The sequence below is a fragment of the Eubalaena glacialis genome, chromosome 4 (assembly GCF_028564815.1).
Source record: "Eubalaena glacialis isolate mEubGla1 chromosome 4, mEubGla1.1.hap2.+ XY, whole genome shotgun sequence".
In the NCBI taxonomy this organism is placed as follows: Eukaryota; Metazoa; Chordata; class Mammalia; order Artiodactyla; family Balaenidae; genus Eubalaena; species Eubalaena glacialis.
In genome coordinates this window covers 65,040,210-65,064,925 of record NC_083719.1, presented here as the reverse complement: position 1 = coordinate 65,064,925, position 24,716 = coordinate 65,040,210, and the positions used below count along the sequence as shown (strand labels likewise).

The window sequence follows — 24,716 nt, the reverse complement described above, 5'->3', positions numbered from 1 at the left end:
TGGCCCATAATCAGGTAAAGTTCCTTAGCACCATGTCTCCTTGGTGGATACCTTTGGAAATACGTGGCGCTGAGGTTAACTCATATGAAGTGTTTAGCCTGATAGCTGGCTTGTAAATGTTTAACATATTAGTGTCTACTTTCTTCCTTCTCGAGGGCATTTGGAGTATGAGAAAGCTCATGGCCAATAGACTCCAAGTCAGGCCATAGTATTCAGCATCATTTTCCCCTTCGAGAGCAGACGAGTCCTAGCCCCTACATCTCTTGTGCCTAAATGGACTCCAGTATCAAAGCTCTGCTAGCTGCCACCCAGCCATGCTGTATTAGATATGGGAGGAAGAGCAGTACTGATTCTGAAACTGCCCCAGTGCAAAGTCTGGTGATGATGATCAGAGCTCTTCCTAAAAAAAGTCTTAAAAATAAGTTGAAAAGTGGGGAATTTTGAGCACTAAGCCATCTGAGAACTGAAAGAAATTATGTAAATTGTTTCAATTGCCCCCTCACAAAGCTTTCTGTATAGTCCTGACAGTCACCCTGAAGTCACTTATGGTATGAGCTATAATCCATTCAAACCAAAAACATTAGCCAGTCTTGTAAAATTTACTAAAGATTTTGGAAGGGAGATCAAGGAATGTTTTACACCGCACCCTGCATATGATACACTCTCGTAAACCCTCTTTCTACTCAGCAGTGCCTCTCTGCCCACGTCTCTCTGGCATGCCACTTAGACCCACACCACAGCAGACCTTCATTTCTTTTCTGCCCCTCCCCCACAATAATGTATTACTCTAATGTAATACTCAGCCTTCCAAACTCCACCATTTCTCCCCCAATCTCTTAAAACTGCTTTATGCATCACCATTTCTCCAAACTTCTCCACTTTCTCCAAACTTGCCTAGTCACATGCAGGAAAATAACTCTTTCAAAGTAACCCTGAGTTATGTACGCTTGTATGATAGGCTGGGATTGGTTTATCTCCTCAAGATGTGACCGACCAATTGAGCCAGCTGATCCTTGCTGAATCCTGTCTCCCAAGGAAGGAAGATAGATCTACAGACAATATGGGCTACTGGTACCTTCACGTAATAGGCTCTTAGGAGTCTAATTTGTTTAGAAGTCCAAAGAAAGATACAGGAAGATGTATACTTTAAAAAGATATGTAGCCAGCAGATCTTCAGAAGGTGGAAACTCTTAGCGGAGGTGTGGTGCCCCACCATCCTCTCAGGCCCCGCTTCCTCCCTCCGACTCCCCACATTCTCCGCCGCTCCCACCACCCTCCCCTAGAGACTTAGGGCCAAGCAGACCCCCCACCGACACCTGGAGTGGAGCCCAGGTCCCCACGGAGCCCAAACTCCTGGCTTGGTGTCTCTTCTCGCCACCACTGCTGAGCTGCCCTGGAGCCTGAGGGGAGGGCGGTGTGACCCTCAACCTCACCCACAGTCGCACTGCTGCCACACTCGGGCTGGACCCCACCAGCCGAAGCCCAGTTCGCCCTTGGAGCCCCATGCCAGGGCACCTACCAGGCACCGGTGGGGGACCATAGACACCTAGGGGGATGGGAGGAACCCCCAGCGACCAGCTTGCGGGATCTTGGTTCCCAGGCTGGAGGTCAGGCCCAAGCTCCTTTGGTGGGCGCTCCGAGTCCAAATGGCTGGACTAAAGAGAACCTCAGACCCCAGGGACTATCAGTCAGAGTGAGGCCTCCCAGTGGTCCTCATCTCAGCACAAAGACCCAGCTCTATCCAACTTCCTGCAAATTCCAGTGCTGGACATCTCAGGCCAAACAACCAGTAAGACAGGAATACAGCACTACCCATCAAAAAAAAAAAAAAAATGAAACAACAAAAAAATTTGTTAAGGACGAAGGAGCAAGGTAAAAACCTACAACACCAAATAAATGAAGATGAAATGGGCAAGCTACCTGAAAAAGAATTCAGAGTAATGATAGTAAAGATGATCCAAAATCTCAGAAACAGAATGTAGAAAATACAAGAAACTTTTAAGAAGGATCATGAAGAACTAAAGAGCAAACAAACAGTGATGAACAACACAACTACTGAAATTAAAAATACTCTAGAAGGAATCAATAACAGAATAACTGAGCCAGAAGAACGGATAAGTGACCTGGAAGATAAAATGGTGGAAATAACTGCCAGGGAGCAGAATAAAGCAAAAAGAATGAAAAGAATTGAGGACAGTCTCAGAGACCTCTGGAACAACATTAAATGCACTGACATTCGAATTATAGGGGTCCCAGAAGAAGAAGAGAAAAAGAAAAGGTCTGAGAAAATATTTGAAGAGTTTATAGTCAAAAACTTCCCTAACATGGGAAAGGAAATAGTCAATCAAGTCCAGGAAGCACAGAGAGTACCTTACAGGATAAACCCAAAGAGAAACAGGCCAAGACACATATTAATCAAACTATCAAAAATTAAATACAAAGAAAAAATATTAAAAGCAGCAAGGGAAAAGCAACAAATAACATACAAGGGAATCCTCATAAGGTTAACAGCTGATTTTTCAGCAGAAAATCTGCAAGCCAGAAGGGAGTGTCAGGACATATTTAAAGTGATAAAAGGGAAAAACCTACAACCAAGATTACTCTACCCAGCAAGGATCTCATTCAGATTCCATGGAGAAATTAAAACCTTTACAGATAAGCAAAAGTTAAGAGAATTCAGCACCACCAAACCAGCTCAACAACAAATGCTAAAGGAACTTCTCTAGGCAGGAAACACAAGAGAAGGAAAAGACCTACAATAACAAACCCAAAACAATTAAGAAAATGGTAATAGGAACATACATATCAATAACTACCTTAAATGTAAATGGATTAAATGCTCCAACCAAAAGACATAGACTGGCTGAATGGAAACAAAAACAAGACCCATATACACATGCCCTTGTCTCTCTGCAAGAGACCCACTTCAGACCTAGAGACGCATACAGACTGAAAGTGAAGGGATGGAAAAAGATATTCCATGAAAATGGAAATCAAAAGAAAGCTGCAGTAGCAATTCTCATATCAGACAAAATAGACTTTAAAATAAAGACTATTACAAGAGACAAAGAAGGACACTACATAATGATCAAGGGATCAATCCAAGAAGAAGATATAACAATTGTAAATATTTATGCACCCAACATAGGAGCACCTCAGTACATAAGGTAAATGCTAACAGCCATAAAAGGGAAATCAACAGTAACACAATCATAGTAGGGAACTTTAACACCCCACTTTCATCAATGGACAGATCATCCAAAATGAAAATAAATAAGGAAACACAAGCTTTAAATGACACATTAAACAAGATGGACTTAATTGATATTTATAGGACATTCCACCCAAAAACAACAGAATACACTTTCTTCTCGAGTGCTCATGGAACATGCTCCAGGATAGACCATATTTCGGGTCACAAATCAAGGGTTGGTAAATTTAAGAAAATTGAAATTTATCAAGTATCTTTTCCGACCACAATGCTATGAGACTAGATATCAATTACAGGAAAAAAACTGTAAAAAATACAAACACATGGAGGCTAAACAATACACTACTAAATAACCAAGAGATCACTGAAGAAATCAAAGAGGAAATCAAAAAATACCTAGAAACAAATGACAATGACCCAAAACTGATGGGATGCAGCAAAAGCAGTTCTAAGAGGGAAGTTTATAGAAATACAATCCTACCTCAAGAAACAAGAAACATCTCAAATAAACAACCTAGCCTTACACCTAAAGCAATTAGAGAAAGAAGACCAAAAAAACCCCAAAGTTAGTAGAAGGAAAGAAATCATAAAGATCAGATCAGAAATAAATGAAAAAGAAATGAAAGAAACAAAAGCAAAGATCAATAAAACTAAAAGCTTTGAGAAGATAAACAAAATTGATAAACAATTAGCCAGACTCATCAAGAAAAAAGGGGAAAGACTCAAATCAACAGAATTAGAAATGAAAAAGGAGAAGTAACAATTGACACTACAGAAATACAAAGGATCATGAGAGATGACTACAAGCAACTATATGTCAATAAAATGGACAACCTGGAAGAAATGGACAAATTTTTAGAAAAGCACAACCTTCCAACACTGAACCAGGAACAAATAGAAAATATAAACAGACCAATCACCAGCACTGAAATTGAAACTGTGATTAAAAATCTTCCAACACACAAAAGCCCAGGACCAGATGGCTTCACAGCTGAATTCTATCAAACATTTAGAGAAGAGCTAACACCTGTCCTTCTCAAACTCTTCCAAAGTATAGCAGAGGGAGGAACGTTCCCAAACTCATTCTACGAGGCCATTATCACCCTGATACCAAAACCAGACAAAGATGTCACAAAAAAAGAAAACTACAGGCCAATATCACTGATGATGATAGATGCAAAAATACTCAACAAAATACTAGCAAACATAATCCAACAGCACATTAAAAGGATCATACACCCTGATTAAGTGGGTTTATCCCAGGAATGCAAGGATTATTCAATATACACAAATCAATCAATGTGATACACCATATTAACAAACTGAAGGATAAAAACCACATGAAAATCTCAATAGATGCAGAAAAAGATTTTGACAAAATTCAACACCTATTTATGATAAAAACTCTCCAGAAAGTGGGCATAGAGGGAACCTACCTTAACATAATAAAGGCCATATATGACAAACCCACAGCCAACATCGTTCTCAATGGTGGCAAACTGAAACCATTTCCTCTAAGATCAGGAACAAGACAAGGTTACCCACTCCCATCATTGTTATTCAACATAGTTTTGGAAGCTTTAGCCACAGCAATCAGAGAAGAAAAAGGAATCCAAATCGGAAAAGAAGAAGTAAAACCGTCACTGTTTGCAGATGACATGATATTATACACAGAGAATCCTAAAGATGCTACCAGAAAACTACTAGAGCTAATCAATGAATTTGGTAGAGTAGCAGGATACAAAATCAATGCACAGAAATCTCTTGCATTCCTATACACTAATGATGAAAAATCTGAAAGAGAAATTAAGGAAATACTCCCATTTACCATTGCAACAAAAAGAATAAAATGCCTAGGAATAAACCTGCCTAAGGAGACCAAAGACCTGTATGCAGAAAACTATAAGACACTGATGAAAGAAATTAAAGATGATACAAACAGATGGAGAGATATACCATGTTCTTGAATTGGAAGAATACATTGTGAAAATGCCTATACTACCCAAAGCAATCTACAGATTCAATGCAATCCCTATCAAACTAGAAATGGCATTTTTCACAGAACTAGAACAAAAAATTTCACAATTTGTATGAAAACACAAAAGACTCCAAATAGCCAAAGCAATATTGAGAAAGAAAAACGGAGCTGGAGGAATCAGGCTTCCTGACTTCAGACTATACTACAAAGCTACAGTCAAGACAGTATGGTACTGGCACAAAAACAGAAATATAGATCAATGGGACAGGATAGAAAGCCCAGAGATAAGGTGACCATATGTGTGTGGGCTTATCTTTGATAAAGGAGGCAAGAGTATACAATGGAGAAAAGACAGCCTCTTCAATAAGTGGTGCTGGGAAAACTGGACAGCTCCATGTAAAAGAATGAAATTAGAACACTTCCTAACACCATACACAAAAATAAACTCAAAATGGATAAAAGACCTAAATATAAGGCCAGACACTATAAAACTCTTAGAGGAAAACATAGACAGAACACTCTATGAAATAAATCACAGCAAGATCCTTTTTGACCAACCTCCTAGAGAAATGGAAATAAAAACAAAAATAAACTAATGGGATCTAATGAAACTTAAAAGCTTTTGCACAGCGAAGGAAACCATAAACAAGACGAAAAGACAACCCTCAGAATGGGAGAAAATATTTACAAACGAAGCAACTGACAAAGGATTAATCTCCAAAATATAAAAGCAGCTCATGCAGCTCAATATCAAAAAAACAAACCCAATCCAAAAGTGGGCAGAAGACCTAAATAGAGATTTCTCCAAAGATGATATACAGATTGCCAACAAACACATGAAAAGATGCTCAACATCACTAATGATTAGAGAAATGCAAATCAAAACTACAATGAGGTATCACCTCACACCAGTCAGAAAGGCCATCATCAAAAAATCTACAAACAATAAATGCTGGAGGGGGTGTGGAGAAAAGGGAACCCTTTTGCACTGTTGTTGGGAATGTAAATTGATACAGCCACTATGGAGAACAGTATGGAGGTTCCTTAAAAAACTAAAAATAGGGCTTCCCTGGTGGTACAGTGGTTAAGAATCCACCTCCCAATGCAGGGGACATGGGTGTGAGCCCTGGTCCAGGAAGATCCCACATGCCACAGAGCAACTAAGCCCGTGCACCACAACTACTGAGCCTGTGCTCTAGAGCCCGTGTGCCACAACTACTGAGCTCATGAGCTGCAACTACTGAAGCCCATGCACCTAGAGCCTGTGCTCCGTAACAAGAGAAGCCACTGCAATGAGGAGCCCGCGCCCCGCAACAAAGATCCAACGCAGCCATAAATAAATAAATAAATAAATAAATAAAATTATAAAAAACAAAAACAAAAAAAATTGAAACAAAAAAATTTAAAAAAAAACAAACTAAAAATAGAAATACCATACGACCTAGCAATCCCACTACTGGGCATATACCCTGAGAAAACCAGAATTCAAAAAGAGTCATGTACCATAATGCTCATTGCAGCTCTATTTACAATAGCCAGGACATGGAAGCAACCTAAGTGTCCATTGACAGATGAATGGATAAAGAAGATGTGGCACATATATACAATGGAATATTACTCAGCCATAAAAAGAAACGAAATTGAGTCATTTGTAGTGAGGTGGATGGACCTAGAGTCTGTCATACAGAGTGAAGTAAGTCAGAAAGAGAAAAACAAATACCGTATGCTAACACATATATATGGAATCTAAAAGAAAAAAAATGGTTCTGATGAATCTAGGGAGAGGACAGGAATAAAGAAACACATGTAGAGAATGGACTTGAGGACACAGGGAGGGGGAAGGGTAAGCTGGGACAAAGTGAGAGAGTGGCATGTACTTATATATACTATCAAATGTAAAATAGATAGCTAGTGGGAAGCAGCCCCATAGCACAGGGAGATCAGCTCGGTGCTTTGCGACTAGAGGAGTGGGATAGGGAGGGTGGGAGGGAGATGAAAGAGGGAGGGGATATGAGGATATACATATGCATATAGCTGATTCACTTTGTTATACAGCAGAAACTAACACAACACTGTAAAGCGATTATACTCCAATAAAGATGTTAAAAAAAAAAAGATATGTAATAACATGTAGTAACATGTTCTCCTTGTCCTCCTTGAGCTTCCCAAATCACAAGACTTTTTACACAAAAGCATTATCAAAGTAGACTTAATAAATATTTAGTAGGAGGAAAGAGGAAAGAGTTTTAATTGCATACCACACAGGCAACAATTTATAAAGCCCCCATTGTGCATTCTCCCTCAAGTCCCTTTATAGGTGGGCAAACATTTGGAATCTTCTTTTCTTTGACCCCTTCCTCCAAGAAGCCCTTGGCCTTGCACCTGCCTGCTCTCCTTCCTTTATTAGGCAGAGTCTTCTTCATCTGCACAAAGCCTGGACCCCAGCCGAAGCCTTGCTCCTACGCCATACCAGACTTACCAGAGTGTTTATAGCAAAGCAAGCCTCTTCCTACAAAGAAATTCTCACACCAGCAGGCAAGAAGGTAGTGTTTTCTCCATGTGTTAGCTATCCTTTATTATTTGAAAGGTAATACTGTGTTTATTGAATTTCAGCACATAGGTTCAGATTCATCTCTTCAGTAGATAATTACTAAAGGTTTTTTATCTGCCAGGCAATGGGTGAGAAGCTGGGGCTACAGCAGTGAGCAAGACCCAGTACCTGCCCTCAATGAGCTTACAGTCTAGCGGGGAAGAAGGACAAGAAAACACACCTTTTAACTCAGAATCATATTGGAGGATATATTGGTTGTTAGGGGAACACTTTCAAGAGCCACCCCACCCCATCCTGAGGAAGGAAAGTCTAGGAAGGCTTTGCAGAGAAAGTGTTGAGAGGAGGAGGAGGAGGGTGGAGACAGCATTCCAGTTAAGAAACAACTGGTCCAAGACCCCGAGGGGAGAAGGAACACAGCCTGCCCCAGGCTGGGACAGTGCACTGTGGCTGCAGTGTACAAAGGGTGAGGAGGGGAAGTGAGGAAAAGATGAAGCTGGAGAAGGAAGCATGGCTGATCATACATGGCCTGTAATGCCACACTGAGGAGTTTGGGTTTGTTCATTTGTTTGTTTGCCTGAAGTTAGTGGGAGAGATTTTGAGCAGGCAGTCTGCGTATTTAGATTTCAATTCTTCAGGAAAAAAAATCTCATTGGATGAAATATAAGCTAAACCAAACCAAAACAAGACAAAACAAAGTATATGTGTGATCATTGCTGTTTGAATTGTGTACAAAGTGCTTTGAAAGTGCTGTGAGGGGCTGGGTAACTCCCGTGGCTGAGGTGGGCTCAGGAAGTCCTTCTAGAACAGGTGGTCTGGGGAGTGAGGAGACACTTCAGCAGTGCAAATACCCTGCCTCCTAAATGTATTGGTTTTATTCCAATGCACATCCTTTAATTCTTGAGAACTTTGAAGACAGTATTACTCAAATATCTTCTAAGGTCCCAGTCCCATTTATTATTTATCTGAAACTCCTGGTGGCTTTCTTTCTTGTCAGGGATATGAATCTGAAGGAATATTAGAGCCCAGAAGATAACTTCCTTGAATAAATTATTATAACATTTTCAACTTCGAGGAAAATCACCAACTACAATAATAATGTTAGGAGTCTTAATCTAATTTTAGTGTTATTTCCTGACTGATCTACAAAATCCTCAAATCCTACAAAAAGGTTGAAGAATGAGTTTGCGTGATCATTAATTTCTTTTTTCAAAAGAAAATAGCTTCTCTTCTCTAATGAGAGCAATATAATAAAAAACGTGAATCTAGTAAGAGAGATTTGAGCATGTAGAAAAGGAAAATAATTTGATAGAAATAGATGTCAGATTTTAGTTTGTCAACAAAAGAACTGTGAAAAATAATAGGTAAATAATGTTGAACACTTGCTATGTGCCAAATGCAATTTTTGCATTTTGTGATTTAATACTCAAAATAGTCCTATGAACTATATACTAGTAGTACCATCATCCCCATTTCACTAACAAGGAAGCAGAAGTTCAGAAAGACTATGCAACTTGCCTAAAGCCATATAGTTATTAAGCAGGAGAGCTGGGATTTGACCTAAGTCTCTCTCCAGAGGTTATGTTTTATTTCTTGTTACCACAGTCCCTCTTCTTAGAGATCTTGGAGACCTTAGCTCCTCCCTTTGGGCTAGATATTGGATACCCAGCTTGGCAAAAGGCTAGAGAATAAGCATATGTGTAGAAGAAGACTAGTACAGAAGTGATAACTTGTATTTAATAAGCCTATAATTCCATCAGCGATCCAATAATTTAATTTTAATGTTAACTTCCAGAGCCTTCTATTCTCTCAAGATCACCATCATCTTTATCGAAACCTGTGGGGTATGGCCCAAAATTATTTATTTTTCCTAGATTTATGATTCTATCCTATTGAGTTATTTTCCATTCTCATCAACCTGTGGGCCATTATTAATTAAGCAGGACTGAATACTTCTCCCAACATGAATTGCTTTCATTTGTTGGGAAGATAGTTTTCTATAGTGCAAGGAGTATAGGATATGGTGAAAAGCGGCTCTGACTTTGAATTCTAGCTCTATCATTTACTAGCTGTATATGCCTAGATAAATTAAACTTCCCAGAGCTCCAGTTGCTTCATCTGTAAAATGGGGACCATAAGACCTACCTTGCAATGTTCTTAAGGATTTGATTACTTAACATCTGCAGGCACCTGTCAAGAATTTGCCAAGAACAGCTTTACTTATAGTGAAATCTGCTTTCTCTAATGCTACCACAGGTTAAACTATTGCAATAGGTTTCTCGGCTCTGGCAGAGTTTATTCACAAATATTTCTTCTTTCTTACGTAGTATTATATATGAAACCTTTCTGAAAAGGTTTGATTAAAAGAATGACAAGTGATTCTGGTGGTGAGGATTAGAGGGTAGGGTTTACTGGCTCCAACTGCCACCTATAAAATGTGTCTATCAGAATCAGATGCCCACTTGGCTCTGTTTCATGTTCAGAACTAGGTGGTTTTTTAGTAGGATGTCATTTGCTAGAATCCTGGAGGCCTCAGTCAGTTCACTGTTGCTTGAACCTGGGTCACAGACTTAACAGTGATATCTGCCTTTACAGATCAGGAAACTGGTTGGTTTTTAGGCACAATGCCAAGGATCTGAATATAACACACATTTGAACACAGACAAATGACAAGTTTATCCCCTTGTTTGTTGGTTTATGATTTTTACAACACAAGGCTTCTCTCAGGATCAGCCAGACCTCCCTCCCTGGCAATCTGTGGAACTGGTGATTACTCCTGCCCAGGCACAGTGGGACCCAGATGACCTAAAAGACTTGGTGATTCCCTCTTTTTCAGATATAGTTCACATTCCATAAAATTAATCATTTCAAGGGTACAATTTCATGGTTATTAATATATTCTCAAGGTTGTACAACCATCACCACTAGACCTAGTGATTCCAACTTGTCCAAATGCATATACCTGAGGGAAAAACAAAACTTTTCCTTAATATCTATTTACCTTTAAATAAGTTGTTGGTGCAAAAAAATCCAGAATTCTGTGTGCAGTGCTCTACTCTTCAGGTTACTTTAGTTTGCATATTAACGTGAGTTCATTAATATGAATTATAAGCATATTCCTTTCTATTTAGATGTCTTCTCTACTTCCAATGATGAAAGAAATGATTGTGAAATACATAGAGCCTACACATGTTTAATTCTTTCCTTCATGAGTATGTACAGTGTATACCCAGAAAAATATCCTTCCAGAAGGTAACACTCAAGCCCCCCACAATTCCATTACCTTCTAACATTGTCTTTTCTTGTCAGGCAGAGGTAGAAGTGTAGGTACTCATGTTGCTTCCTTGTTTTAGTGATCCCACTCACATTTGGTAAAATCTAATTATTTTTTGCTTCTCTTATTAATCTTTTCACATTTAAAGTGTTTTATTTTCAGTGTAGGCACTATGGCACTATCTTTTTAAAATGTAGATTTTTGAAAAAATAGACAAAATGTGCTATGGTTTTTATATAAAAATAATACTATTGGCCAACCATATCCATGTAGAATTGTTTTCCACTAGTAATGAAGGATGTATATCAATGGTACAATTACAGGTTTAGGGAAACATAAATATCCCAGGCCAGATGAGTACCAGCCAGTTAATGCCATTGCAGACAGCATTATGGTAGCACAAATAGCTCTTCTGTTATTGGATGATAATAAGCTGGTTACTTTTTGAAGGAAGCATCAGGGACGAACAAAAGAGTCTAGAAGGTTTCATATGACAGGCTGCAGTTTCACACTTAATTCCTTCAAATAGTGATAAAAATGGTAATGAAGAATGAAGGCCATGCTAATTGCAGTTCAACAATTCTAGTAGTGCCATTGCTGTATACCAAGGAAACTAGTTTCCATTTCATAACCAATAATGGCTTTCACATTCTGTTTTAAATTGTTCACTCGTTCTAGTGTTTCTTAAGCATCTACTATGTATGAAACTTTGTGTTAGGGTATATTTTGTTCTACTGGATCTTGTGATCAAGTAGAATAGCCCTCGCACTTTCATATGACAAAGTTATAGTTACAAGGTCAAATTCCATTATAACAGAATTGAAGTGACATCCAAATTATTTTATTTCACTAGAATTTTATGGTATTGAATATGCTTGAATAAGTAAGTTGCTGGCTAAGGCTGAGAATTTTTTTTATAATAGTGAAGTTTTCATTATGATGGTATTTATTGTAAGGGGATCTGAACTGTAATATAATACAATTACAATCATAAATATAACTATGAGTGTGTAAGTGCTGAGGGAATACAGTAGAGGAGATTAATTAGAGACAGGTGGTTCTAGGACTCCTCCAAGGGCTTCTGATTGATTTCAGGGGGAGCTCCTGGTGCTCTCTAGACCGCTCTTTGCCCCCAGAGGACTCTCCTACACAGAGGGCTTATGATGGGGAAGGTGAGGCTCTTTGCATCTGCACCCAAATCAGAAGGATCTTTTGGCTCCAGCTCTTAAGAGTCTCACCTTATTACTTTAAAATAACTAACACTACTAGAAAATACTCTATCATCCATTAAATAACTTACGTTGAGACCTCTGATGATGGAAGTTTTCCCCAATTTTGAAAAATAGCTTTTTAAAATGAAGTGACATGTAGATGACCAGGGTCAAACCCCCAAACTCTGCTGAGGAGAGGCATGCTTAATGATGGATATCATAAGTTATGAAACATTAATGGGTCCTGATTTAGCCCTCACTGGGGCACCATGGTCACTCTGGTGGTCATGCATGAGATCTTACTTCCATTAGAGCAGGAGTGTAACCAATCCACATCTCTTTGTCCTCCCATACACCTACACCTTTCACAGTCTTACATATTTGATAAGAGACTTTCCTAACATTGATCAATGGGTACTGCTGGGTATAAGATTTGTTTTGCAGTAAGTTATTTGGATGGATATAAACACTTTTTTTTTTTTTTAATACATTTATTTATTTATTTATTTATGGCTGCATTGGGTCTTCATTGCTGTGCACGGGCTCTCTCTAGTTGCAGTGAGCAGGCGCTATTCTCCATTGTGGTGTGTGGGCTTCTCATTGTGGTGGCTTCTCTTGTTGCGGAGCAGGGGCTCTAGGCGCGAGAGCTTCAGTAGTTGTGGCACGCAGGCTCAGTAGTTGTGGTTCACGGGCTCTAGAGCGCAGGCTCAGTAGTTGTGGCGCACGGGCTTGGTTGCTCCGCGGCATGTGGGATCTTCCCGGATCAGGGCTCAAACCCGTATCCCCTGCATTTGCAGGAGGATTCTTAACCACTGCGCCACCAGGAAAGTCCCGGATATAAACATTTTGACCATCACTGACACTAAAGATAATTAAACAATTAACTCAGGGAAATAAAAATAGCACTAGGTTTTGCTGGCTACTCTTAGGTACTCTAAGCTTCAGGGAACAGCAGTTAGAAGTTCCTGCCTGACCTTATCTAGACTGTCCTTGGTCTTGGGGTTATTTTAATGTATCAACACATGTTTAATTTCCATGAATAAGGAACTGAAACAAAACTAGTCAAAGCCCAAGTTAAACCAGAAAGGAGAATTTTATGGAGCTTTAACTCCCAAAGTACTATAATCAAATATATTGTGTTGACCATCAACTGTCAGGAACTCTGAGTCCCAACTTCAGCTTAGTGATGACTCACTCTGCAATCCCCTGAGTCCCTTAAACCCTCTACTCTTCAGTTTCCCCGCTCGTCTCCCTTTAACATGTATGTAAAGACCATGCAGAAGAAGACTTTTTAAAAATCACCCGTTTTCAAGCATCTGAGTGGGAAATCATTTTATAGGCTCAAAGAAAAGAAATTTTTTTGAAAAGCAAACTTCTAGCCTGGGTTGACTTTACATCAGTACCAAATTACAGTCTGTTGCCATACAGGGTTAGAAAACAGCAGTCAAGCGAAAGTTAAGTTCCAAGAATCTGCATTGTTAAAGTGCCAGCAAGCAAAAGGTAGCTTGTCATGTTTCTAAACCACTGGTAAGATGGGAGCGGGCTGAAGCAGGCAGCTAGGAAAACCATAGGCAGGATGTAACAGAGCCCCAGGGTTAAAAAGAAGAGGTAAGGGGGAAGTGGGATCTATGGCTCAACAAAGTGGTTAACTGCCATCACATGATTAAAATATGTTTATTTCTTAAACCTTCACCCTAGACTGAGGTGGGCAAGGGGCCTCCTTTTTTAGCTATAGATGACTATTAACAACAAATAAGGGGAAAGAAAGAAAAAGAAAAAACTGAATGAAAGAAAAGTATTGTATTTGTATTATCAAGAGTGATCAACAATTGATTCCTTAAAGACTGCCAGAACAACATTTCACCATTATTTTCCAGCTCCAGCTACCAGCAGAAACTCCCTGTCCAAGGAGGCTCATAGCAGCTAACCAGACAACAGAGAAGGAAGCTGCTTGCAGACAACAGAGAAAGAAGCTGCTTGCTGTAGCCAGCACCTTCAGGATGGCAGACAGCCGACAGGGCATCTCACCCTGAAGGTGTATGTGTGATTACACAAAACCTTCACTTGGTCATTTTTTAGGTGTTTTAATAATGCTGATGCAAAATAAGAGTAAAATTACAGGTGCCAGTTCCCAGTGTAGAATGCTGATAAACAACTTACCATTTTGCAGTGGCTGGTCACATCTGGAGCCTTTTGGGATGCAAAAGTACTGGAAGGATTATTGCAAAACTTAAAGACACTTTTGCTGCCATTACTTTGTTTTTAACCTAAATTAGTGAGGGGTTTTAGGGGGGGTTGGAGGAGGAGTGCTCTTTTAGAGAGTAATAATGCTTATATCATAAACTTATTTAAACACTGATCAGATAGCAAAATGGAAAAGGGAGTTAGGTTTAGAGTAGTTGCTTGAAAACTTTTCTAAATTGACTTTAAATAGACAGAGGCTGTTATAAAACTATGGACTAGTGGATAATAATTTATTAATTTTGGTATGCTATCAAATTTCCCAATTTAAATAACCTGTTTAGACTTGATTTGTCATTGGTGATACCTCTCCTTTGGGTGTTGAATTAGCATGTAACGTACACAGTGTAAGAATAATAATATAAATAGAAGTGCTTTGTTCTTATTCTTTATGAAATTATGGTTTCCACAACCACAAAAGAACATTAACATAAGAATAATTAGAGTATTAGAATATAGTTGATATTGTAACTCATTTTTAATAAAGCTCTTCTTTTAGAATATAAATATTTTTCTATATTTTCTATCCACTTTCAGGTTATTTGGGCCTGGCACCAAGACTAGACATAGATGGATGGAGAGAGGCTGGAGAGAGTACCTGTAGAAAAGTATTTGTGATTCTTCCGTGTTTTCTGTCAGGTTGCTTAAGGAATAATTATTCATGTATAAAGCTAGTAGTGTATGGTCCTCCTGCTCTCTTTTTTGTGCACCTCCTTTGAAAACATGCAATTTAAACCTTAGGCTGCAAACTGATCAGAGTCACTGAGGTTTGGTTTCTAGGAGATTATTTCCTGTATCTATCACATAGGGAAATCAGACATTTTAATGAATGCACCTGGTTTTCTATAGCGTTACATGGACTGACAGGCCTGGAGTAATCTAAAAAGATTTGGTTAGACTCATCGCCGTCCTCCAGAAATCATTTCCTGTGATATCACGTACTACATTTCTCATAGAACTTCCTTGTCAAGAATATTCCTCTTTTAAGCTAAATAATAACTTATGGGCTTAATAGATTTTATTACTGAATATTGAAGCAGTGTGCCCGGTATGTGAAGCTTTCTAGCTTTCTTCATGCAAATGAGCAGATATGCTTAACAAATCAAGCTTGAGTTTATGGGATAAACAAAGCCACTCTGTTGGCTGGGCCCTGCTAGTACATGTAGACACACGCACGCACTGGCTTGGACATGTATTGGCATCACATGTTACTGCACCGAAAGAGTAATTTGCTGACCAAAATATGCATATCTGAATTAAATAAAGTCCCTTCTGCCTAAAGTCTGATTTTAAGCCCTATGTATTTCCTCTTTTTGGCAGTAATGTAAGAAACTTTCTGACTGACTAGGCCAAGAAATCAAAAAGAGCTTGTTTTCCTTCTAGTTTCCACACCCTGCTTATTAATTTGGAGTTATATTATGTGGTTTGTTGTAAAAAAAAAAAAAAAGGACTTACATGGTGAGTGAGGGGAAGGAGGAGATGATGAACATTTGCTAAGTATCTGACATGTGCTAAGCTCTTCCCATAAATTATCTCATTTATTCCTTACAACAAACTGAAAGGGAACTGTTGTTACTCTTAATGTATAGATGAGGAAACTGAGGCTGAGAGGTTAAATAACTTGACCAAATTTACAGAGCTCATATTTAGAGGAGCCAGAACTTCCATCTGAGTCTAACTCTAAAATTTATGTTGTTTTTATTATACTGGGGTACCTTCTATGGATTGTGAAGCTTCATAAAGGGAGGACCAGAGGATAGAATTCATTTGGAGGGTAACACCTCATATTGTTTGAATTACATTTTCAAATCTAGTTAGTAAATCTATGTGCTGCAAATTGAACTTGTTCTTGAATCTTCTATGTTGCAGTCTGCATTTTACAGTTGGAAAAACATATCTAGAAAGAGTTCATCTTGGTAGCTACAAAGGACGGTTGGAAATTTTTGCTTTTGGTACAATAAAATCTATGGTGTTCTTGGTAATGACCTTTCAATTGAGGTATTAATGTTTTAGCCAAAGTTCTACTTATTGCCAGGAAGAGAAAGCCACTCAAGGGGAGTCTATTGTGAGGTAAAAACGGGCCATCTTCTGGTCATTCTAGGGGAAAAAAAATCAGTGTTCAGCCCATACACTGGATTAAGAATGAGACCTAGAACCAAGGTACTTCCTCTGTCTCCCCTGTGACCACATGATGTACTATTTTTGCTTCTCTCTACTCCATTCTCCAGCATTCCCTGCCTACTCATCAGTGTGCTCATGGTTGAAAATGGCCACCATAGATCCCAATTTCTCACGATCCCCAGATTGCTCTCTAAGGGCACTCTTGATTCTCTTTAATTTTGAGAGATCTGATTCCTCACTGCCATTTGTGTCCTTGATCACGTGTCCACCAGAGTCACCAGGGAGGGAGGCACAAATGTGATTGTTATGCCTACCTCCTTAGGAAAGGTTAGGAGCATGGACAATTCCTAGAAATAGAGCTCTCAGTGAAGCAGGCATTCCAAATATACCTCCAACCATAAATAAAAAGTATGTGAATATGACTTTATAGTTTGGGGAATATTTTCGTACAGTCTCCTTTGATCTGGAATTATCTATCCCCACCTTACACTTAAGGAAACTATGGCCAACTGGCTGAATGATTTGGGAAGGTCATCTGGCAAAGTAAATGGAGGACCCAAAACTAGATACCAAAGCCCCAATTCTTTCCACCATATTAGTATTTCCACCATACTAGATACCAAAGCCCCAATTCTTTCCACCATATTGTCATCTGGCAAAGTAAATGGAGGACCCAAGACTAGATACCAAAGCCCCAGTTCTTTCCACCATATTAGGCTGCCTCTTTGTCCATGGAAATGGACACAGCTTATGGAAGAAGGTTGCTGTTGTGGCGGTTTTACATCTACAGTTTAATTCACAATTAGCACTCATGAATAAATTTGCTAATTTGAAACCACAGTGGGTTTTAGCTTCCTTTCACAATACCACATTTTTGTGTTGTACCTAATGGTTAGTACTGCACTCCGCTGGAAGCTTGTGAATACATTTTCTTATATTGGTATGGTACAAACTTATAGGAATTATGGATACCATGAAAAGAATAAGTTGGATTGTTTTGGGTTATTGAGTAATTGTAGTTCAATTTTGTACAAGTAATAGAATATGCCTTTGAAATGTCACGTGACAGTTTTGTGGCGCTAGAATTTTGGTTAAGGGAGGCATAGGCTCCCTAAAGGTGGGGATGTCCTTAAAATGCATGGAGAAATGAACCCTTAGTCACGTCTATACCCAGACACATTTGTGCCAGTTTTTTTTAATGACTCCTGAACCTCAAACCAAAAATCAAGAAAAAAAATTGAATAAAAATGCTTGGAGTTATCCTCTTTGCCCAGAGATAATGCAATTTCCCTGTGCTAAATGCTGTTAATTTTTCCAAAATCTAAAGAAGTGATAACATTTTAAAGATGAAAGGAATTTATTCCTGTCCTCAAGAGAAGTCTAGTATAGTGGACAAATTGAAATGCATCAAAATATAAAATACTTCTTTATTTCATCCCTAATGAACATATCTCCTGGCAATGACCACCATGGCAAGAAATGAATGGAAATTTTTCATGCAAGAGCATTACAAATAAATTCCTGTAGTGCTTTAAATGTCTGGAAGAGTCTCTAGAAATGGATCTTAAACAGTTACACAGTTAACATTCAGATATCAAAGAATTCAGCAAAATAGAAACTGCTTAAATATTAAACATCAAGTTTTCCTTCTTTCAAAGGACTAATAACTTAGCAATAAAAATTGTCTGAATCTTGACATCACAAGGTCTCGGTCAGGCAGTGGATTTTAAATAAAAATTTGCAAGCAGTTCCTATTTAAGCAAAATTAACAGCTGCGCAAAGAGGAATGAATTAGTAGCCTGCCCCAAACTCACCTTGAACAGACAACAGTCCACCTCCTTTGCAGTCCAAGCTCCTCCTCTGTGGAGCTGCCTGCAAAGGGAAAGCGCCCAGGATCGATGCTGTCAGGGAAATGCGTCTGCACAGAGGCAAGACACTAATCAAGTTCTCCTGCAGCTGCTGACTTAGCCCGCAACACCAAAAGAAGAAACATGCAGCCATGAAAGAGAAGCAGATGGTGGACAAGGAATTAGAGGATAGGGAAACAATAAAGGAGGAATCCCTGAGCTTGAAAATAATGGGACACACCAACAATAAAAACCCCTTTGTCCACAGTGATGAGGAAATATTTCATTAAGATGTTCTCAAAGAGACTCACCCATGTAGAGTGAGCAGCAAAGGGTAAAATGACTTGCTGAGGCTATTCCTGGGGAGGAACTGGAGCCCGAGTATCAGTTCCCAAATGGTAGCCCTGGTACTGGACCAAAGAAGGAAGGTAGAGCCCAGCCAAAAATAACAGAAGGAGTCATAACCTGGGAGGGGGAGAACTTGACAATACAACATACTTTTTCTGTACTTGTGTTCCCCTGAAAAATATTGATTCTGCTTGGTTCTCAAGAGAACACTTGTAGAGAAGGAACCATGATGTCATAGAATCTTGAAGCTAAAAATAACCTAAGCCTTTCTAGTCCAACCAGAGACAAGGAATGTGAGATTCAGGAAGATCCAAGAGCTTCCCCAAGGTCACATACAAACTAGGGGCAGAGAGCTAGAAAGAACCAAAGTCAGTTTCTCCTAGGTCTCAAGATAGTGCCAAAGTGCCAACACCAAAGTGTTCCAGGAAATTTTCTACATTTCTGAAGCCCTATTAGTTGTGGGCTCGTGTTGGAACACTTCAATAAGTAGGCTAAAATGAAACACTATGGTATGGTTAATAATAAAACTGGTTTTTATAAATAATAACTTCTATAGGAAATATGACTTCTATCAACCTATGAAATACATTTTGCTTTTGCAAATAATGAGGCAGTTGTGCCCCTATTGGATGTCTGGGATAATTTTCCAGATGTTGTCACCAGCTGGGTTAGGTGTTATATAGCATAGATTGACATCTGAACTAGTAGATTTCTACAGCAAAAACAAGGAATTTAGAGACTTTAGGTAGCATTGTAGACAGTGCCATTGCTTCCAAAGCACTCACTTTATTCCCCTCATTTATTTGATTAATGCATACAAAAATTATAGGCATTGTAAGGAATCAGGAGAGGAGTGATTTGGCTGGAGTAGTTTGCATATTGAAAACCTCTCCTCTCGAAGGTCTTTAGGCAAGTGTCTCATGTTTTCATCTCCTAAAGAACGAGTGGATCACTGTAGAAGCAGCCGTCTCTTTTTTTTTTTTTAACACACGTCAAAGATTTCATTTAATTCATTAATTAATAAAGGAACCACTAAGATGTTACAATAGATTCAAAGGAGAATTCACGGTACCACACATCTGTGGTCAAATAATGTATGTGGAAATGAATTTTAAAACAGATGCAAAAACAGGAAAAATGGGCTAATAGCCACAGGTAAATAATTGATTGCATTCTGCCGGATACAATTTGGGCTTTTACCGTCAAGAATTACATTTTTATCAATTTTCTACAAGTTACAGTTTACAGTAGCTCAAAGGCAATGAAAAGTAAGAGATCCCATAGAATCAGATAACCCAGAAGGATGTGTAAGACCACATGCCTTGTTTTCAACTGAAGACACCCAGCAACCTTTTGGTCCATTAAAATTCTTTCACAATTTTACCTGCAATTCACATTTTACAGATGAAGAATCTCAATTTAGAGAGGTAATAGCCTAACCTGGATCCCTTGGTGATGATAGAGCTTAAATGGGAACCAAGGCCTGTTTAATTCCAGGGACATTTCTCTTAAACTAAAGGGCGGTAGTTCTCAACTGGGGGTGATGGTGTGTCTCAAGTGATATTTGGCAATGCCTGGAGACATTTTTGGTAGCCATAATTTGGGGGTGCTTCTAGCTTCTAATGAGTAGAAGCGAGGGATGCTACTGAATATCATACAATACACAGCACAGCCCTCTACAACAAAGAAACCATCTTTTGAACAGTATCTGCTATTAAAAGGTGATATTTCCTTTGGACATATGTAGGTTATAACTGACTAAGAACCTACATGCCAAGGCCACTGTAAAAAGCAAAAACACACTTTTCAGAGGATCATCTACTTAAGAATCTTCCACTAGCATGTAAATCATTAAAAAATTGAAACGGCTAAGAGCAACAGGTAAAATTCAATGAGAACTTGTAGTAATTGGCACAGTACTAATAGCATCGCAGTAGTGTTTATTCAACTTTCCTACAGGCACTGCTTACGGTGTAGAGGCTCGTGCCAGGGAAAATATTTAATTGGCAGCATTATTATGAAACTTACCTGCATTTGGAAATAAAGGTAAATGAGAAGTATATATTTCAGTATTAAGTGCAACATAAGTTAGATTCTGGCATGTACTTAAATTTTCTTTTAATATGTACTGTGTGCTAGATGTAATGCTAGGTGCAAGAGATATATGAAGATAGAAGCTTCTGAGCTAGTGGGGAAGATGAACATGCACATAAAAGATTGTAATGCAGCATGATCATTCCAGGTTCCTAAGGGAAAGCAAGCAAGATTGAAAAGAGTGAGGGAAGGCAACTCAGAGAATGCAGGCTGATCCTGGGAGATTGGACTAGGAGAACAGGAGTAGAGGGAGGGGGAATTCTGGGCAGATGGAATTGTACTTTTTAGTGGCATGAACATGAGAGAGAGTGTTGTGTTTTGAGAGTGTAAGTGAAAGGGTGGGAAGGACAAGGTGATTTATGTAAGACGACAATAGACAGGTAGCTAGGGGTCTGACAAGGAAGAGCCTCCCAACTGCATTGTCTCCAGCTTTTTGGCTATAATGAATAAAGCTGCTATGAACATAGTACAAATCTTTTGTGAACACATTTTTAAAAAATTTTTTTCTTGGACAAACACTTAGGAGTGGAATTGCTGGATCATAGACTAGATATATATTTAACTTTATAAGAAATAACACAAGCTTTTTTTAAAGTGGTTGAACCATTCTATATACTCACCAACAATTATGAGAATTTCTGCTATTCCATACCCTTGCCAGTACTGGATGTTGTCAATCTTTTAGATTTTAGGTCAAATTAGTGGATGCATGGTGGTATATCAGTGATTTTAACTGGCATTTCCCTGATGATCAGTGATGCTGAGCATATTTTAATGTGCTTATTGGCTATTTATAAGTCATTCTTTGCGACATTTCCAAGTCTTTTGCCCACTTTTAAAGTGTGTGTCTTTTTATCATTAAGTTATAGTTGTGCTTTATGTATTTTGGATATAAATGTTTTGCCAAATCTATGTGTTATGAATATTTTCTCCCACTCTACTGGGACTGCCTACTTATTTTCTTAATAGCGTCTTTTGATTAGCAGAGATGTTTTGACTTTGACAAAGTCCAATTTACCAATATTTCCCTTTTATAATTAGGACTTTCTCTGTCCGGTCTAAGAAATCTTCGCCTATTCTTCTTCATGAAGATTTTCCCCTATAGTTCCTCTAAATGCTTTATAGTTTTAGCTTTTGTGTTTAAGTATATGGTACATCTCAAACTAATTTTTTGTGTATGATGTGAAACAGGTCAAGTTTCACTTTTTTTGCACATATTGTTGTCCAGTTGACCCAGAACCATTTACTGAGTAAAACCGTCCTTTCAACTCCACTGAATTTCTTTGTCACCTTTGTTGAAAGTCTTTTCACCCTATAAATGAGGGTCTGCTTCCAGACTTCTCTATTGTGTTCCATTGATTTATCTGCCTATCCTTTTGTCAATACTACTTCATTTTGCTTATTGTAGATTTATAATATGTTTTGAAATCAAGTAGATTAAGGATTAAGTCTTCCAACTTCGTTCTTTTTTTTTTTTTCTAAAATTACTTTTGCTATTCCAGGTTCCTTGTTTTTTCATATGTATTTTTTGCATTAGTTTCTACAAAAACACTTCTTGGGATTTTGATTTGGATAGCATTGAATTTATAGATCACTTTGGAGAGAATTGACATTTTGACAATATTGAGCATATCAGTCCATGGTAATGTTTAGCTCTATTTAGGTGTTGTTTTTCTTTTTTCAAATTTCTCAGTAGTACTGTATATTTTTTCAGCACAGAAATCTTGTAATTCTTTTATTAAATTATGCCTAAATATTAACAAAGTTTTTGAATGTTATTATAAATTTCACTTTTCAATCCTATTTGCTTTATTAAGAAATGAAAAATCCTCACTGTTTTCTCATTTTGGAAAATATATAGAGAAGAAAGTATCAATTATAATACTACCATCTAAAGATAATTATTATTAGCACCCTGGCGAATATCCAATAGTCTTATTTATATGCATACCTGCATACACATTTTTTTTTTAATTTTTTATTTATTTATTTTTGGCTGTGTTGGGTCTTCGTTTCTGTGCGAGGGCTTTCTCTAGTTGCGGCAAGCGGGGGCCACTCTTCATCGCGGTGCGCAGGCCTCTCACTATCGTGGCCTCTCTTGTTGGGAGCACAGGCTCCAGACGCGCAGGCTCAGTAGTTGTGGCTCACGGGCCTAGTTGCTCTGCAGCATGTGGGATCTTCCCAGACCAGGGCTCGAACCCGTGTCCCCTGCATTGGCAGGCAGATTCTCAACCACTGCACCACCAGGGAAGCCCCATACACATATTTTTAAAATACAAATGGGGAGTCTTTTCTTTAAAAATTCAATCTAACTAACACCAGTATAACCCAAGAAGCATTAAAAGGTAGCCTTACATTGAATTGTCTTTCTAAAATCCCTATAAACACTCCTTGTTTGGAAATCAGAACACAGTTTCCCCATAGAGACAATGTTCAAATGACAGGTTATCAATTCAGGCCCACAAAACAAAACCTACTTAGCCCATAATGGCTTTTAGCCCTCTGGCCTGCACCTATTTCTAAACTCCTTTAAGGGAACACAATCCCCACACATTCATTCCCTACATAAGCTTTGGATCTCTTAAAACCCCGTAAGGAGAGAGACACAGGATGGAGCTGGTGCGTGAGGATGGAGAAGGCTTAGAAAGAGCAGGAGGCTGGAGTCCTGCAGGGAGTCTGTACCAGTGTTGACTCTGGGGTTCTTGTGTGTGAGCTTCAGAAGTCAGCTGGGCTCTGGCCATAGGAGGACAGAGTAGTAGCAGCAGTTTACCTGTATTAACATTCATTAACATCTGCATTACATTCTCAAAGAAATTCTACTGAAGCTGAAATTCAGGAGATCCAATCTCAGGGTCACCACGCTATCCAAGAAACATGGCCCAGCAACTAAAAGGTAATCTCAAAATAATTTAAATACTTGCCTCTCTCAGACACAGTGCTGTCAATACATAGTCCACAAAAGTATTTGGTTTAAATCTCCTTTTGCTCTCCTGTTGGCTTCCTCCTATAGCTTTTCTAGAATTTCCTTCTCTAAACCTGTAAAGCTTTCTCCCTAGCCACATCCCATGCACTTTTTTTTTTCTTCTTCTCCCACCCCCTTTCTCCTAATTCTGCATTCCCTAAGCCCAGAGAAGCACCCTGGCAGTGGCAGAACCCTTTCTGAGTAGATGGGGGTTTGAGGGGCTAGGGGGGTGGGGTAAGGGAAATGCTGGGAAGGGCTCCACATACCAACTTCCATCACTTCTCCCTGAGCGTCTGTTTCCTAAGTTAGAAAAACCTGTTTAACTGGAAAGACTTCTGGGAATTCCTGGAGGCTAGGGAAAGATGAGACAGCCATAAGAATGGATTTTAATTCTTACATGTAAAGATAGTAGATACATGAGAAGGTGCTCTAGAAGCAAGTCATTTTCAGGAACTTTTCTTCCTATTTCCTTTGCGCCTCCATTATTAAACTGCCCAAGAAATTGGCTCAGTCCTGTGCTTGAGGGGGACCCAGGTTTGGGATTCCTGGGGAGCCGCAGGTCAGGAGGGTATTGCTGGGCAGTGCAAAACAGGGAAGCTGGCAGGGTGGCTGTCCATGCTGTGTTGATCTTTTGGTCTGATACTTGTTTTTAGTTTCACTTTCTTTTGATTATGGTCTCTCCATATCTGACCTGAACAGCACCATTCTTCTGGTTTGTTAGTTCATTTTAATGATAACACCATATTACCATCAGAGCGCCTTCTCAGGTCACAGTGTATTGCAGAGAGCATATTGTTAATTAAATGGTAATGTTTTCTGAGTTTGGAAGTAATTCCTAAAGTTAATAGTTATTAGCTACCTTGAAATTGTAAAAAAAAAAA

General features: G+C 38.8%; 1 long non-coding RNA gene across 2 annotated transcripts in view; it reads left to right on the top strand.

The window, feature by feature from the left end:
• LOC133089803 (uncharacterized) overlaps positions 1–24,716 on the top strand; it is a 62,147-nt gene that overhangs the window by 29,131 nt on the left and 8,300 nt on the right. Inside the window, exons 2-3 of one of the 2 annotated variants that reach the window (XR_009700744.1) lie at positions 14,100–14,259; positions 15,001–15,133. This is a non-coding gene — a long non-coding RNA (uncharacterized LOC133089803). Of the gene's footprint in view, positions 1–14,099; positions 14,260–15,000; positions 15,134–24,716 lie in introns of those variants that run through there. The other variant, XR_009700745.1, reaches the window with a different exon arrangement.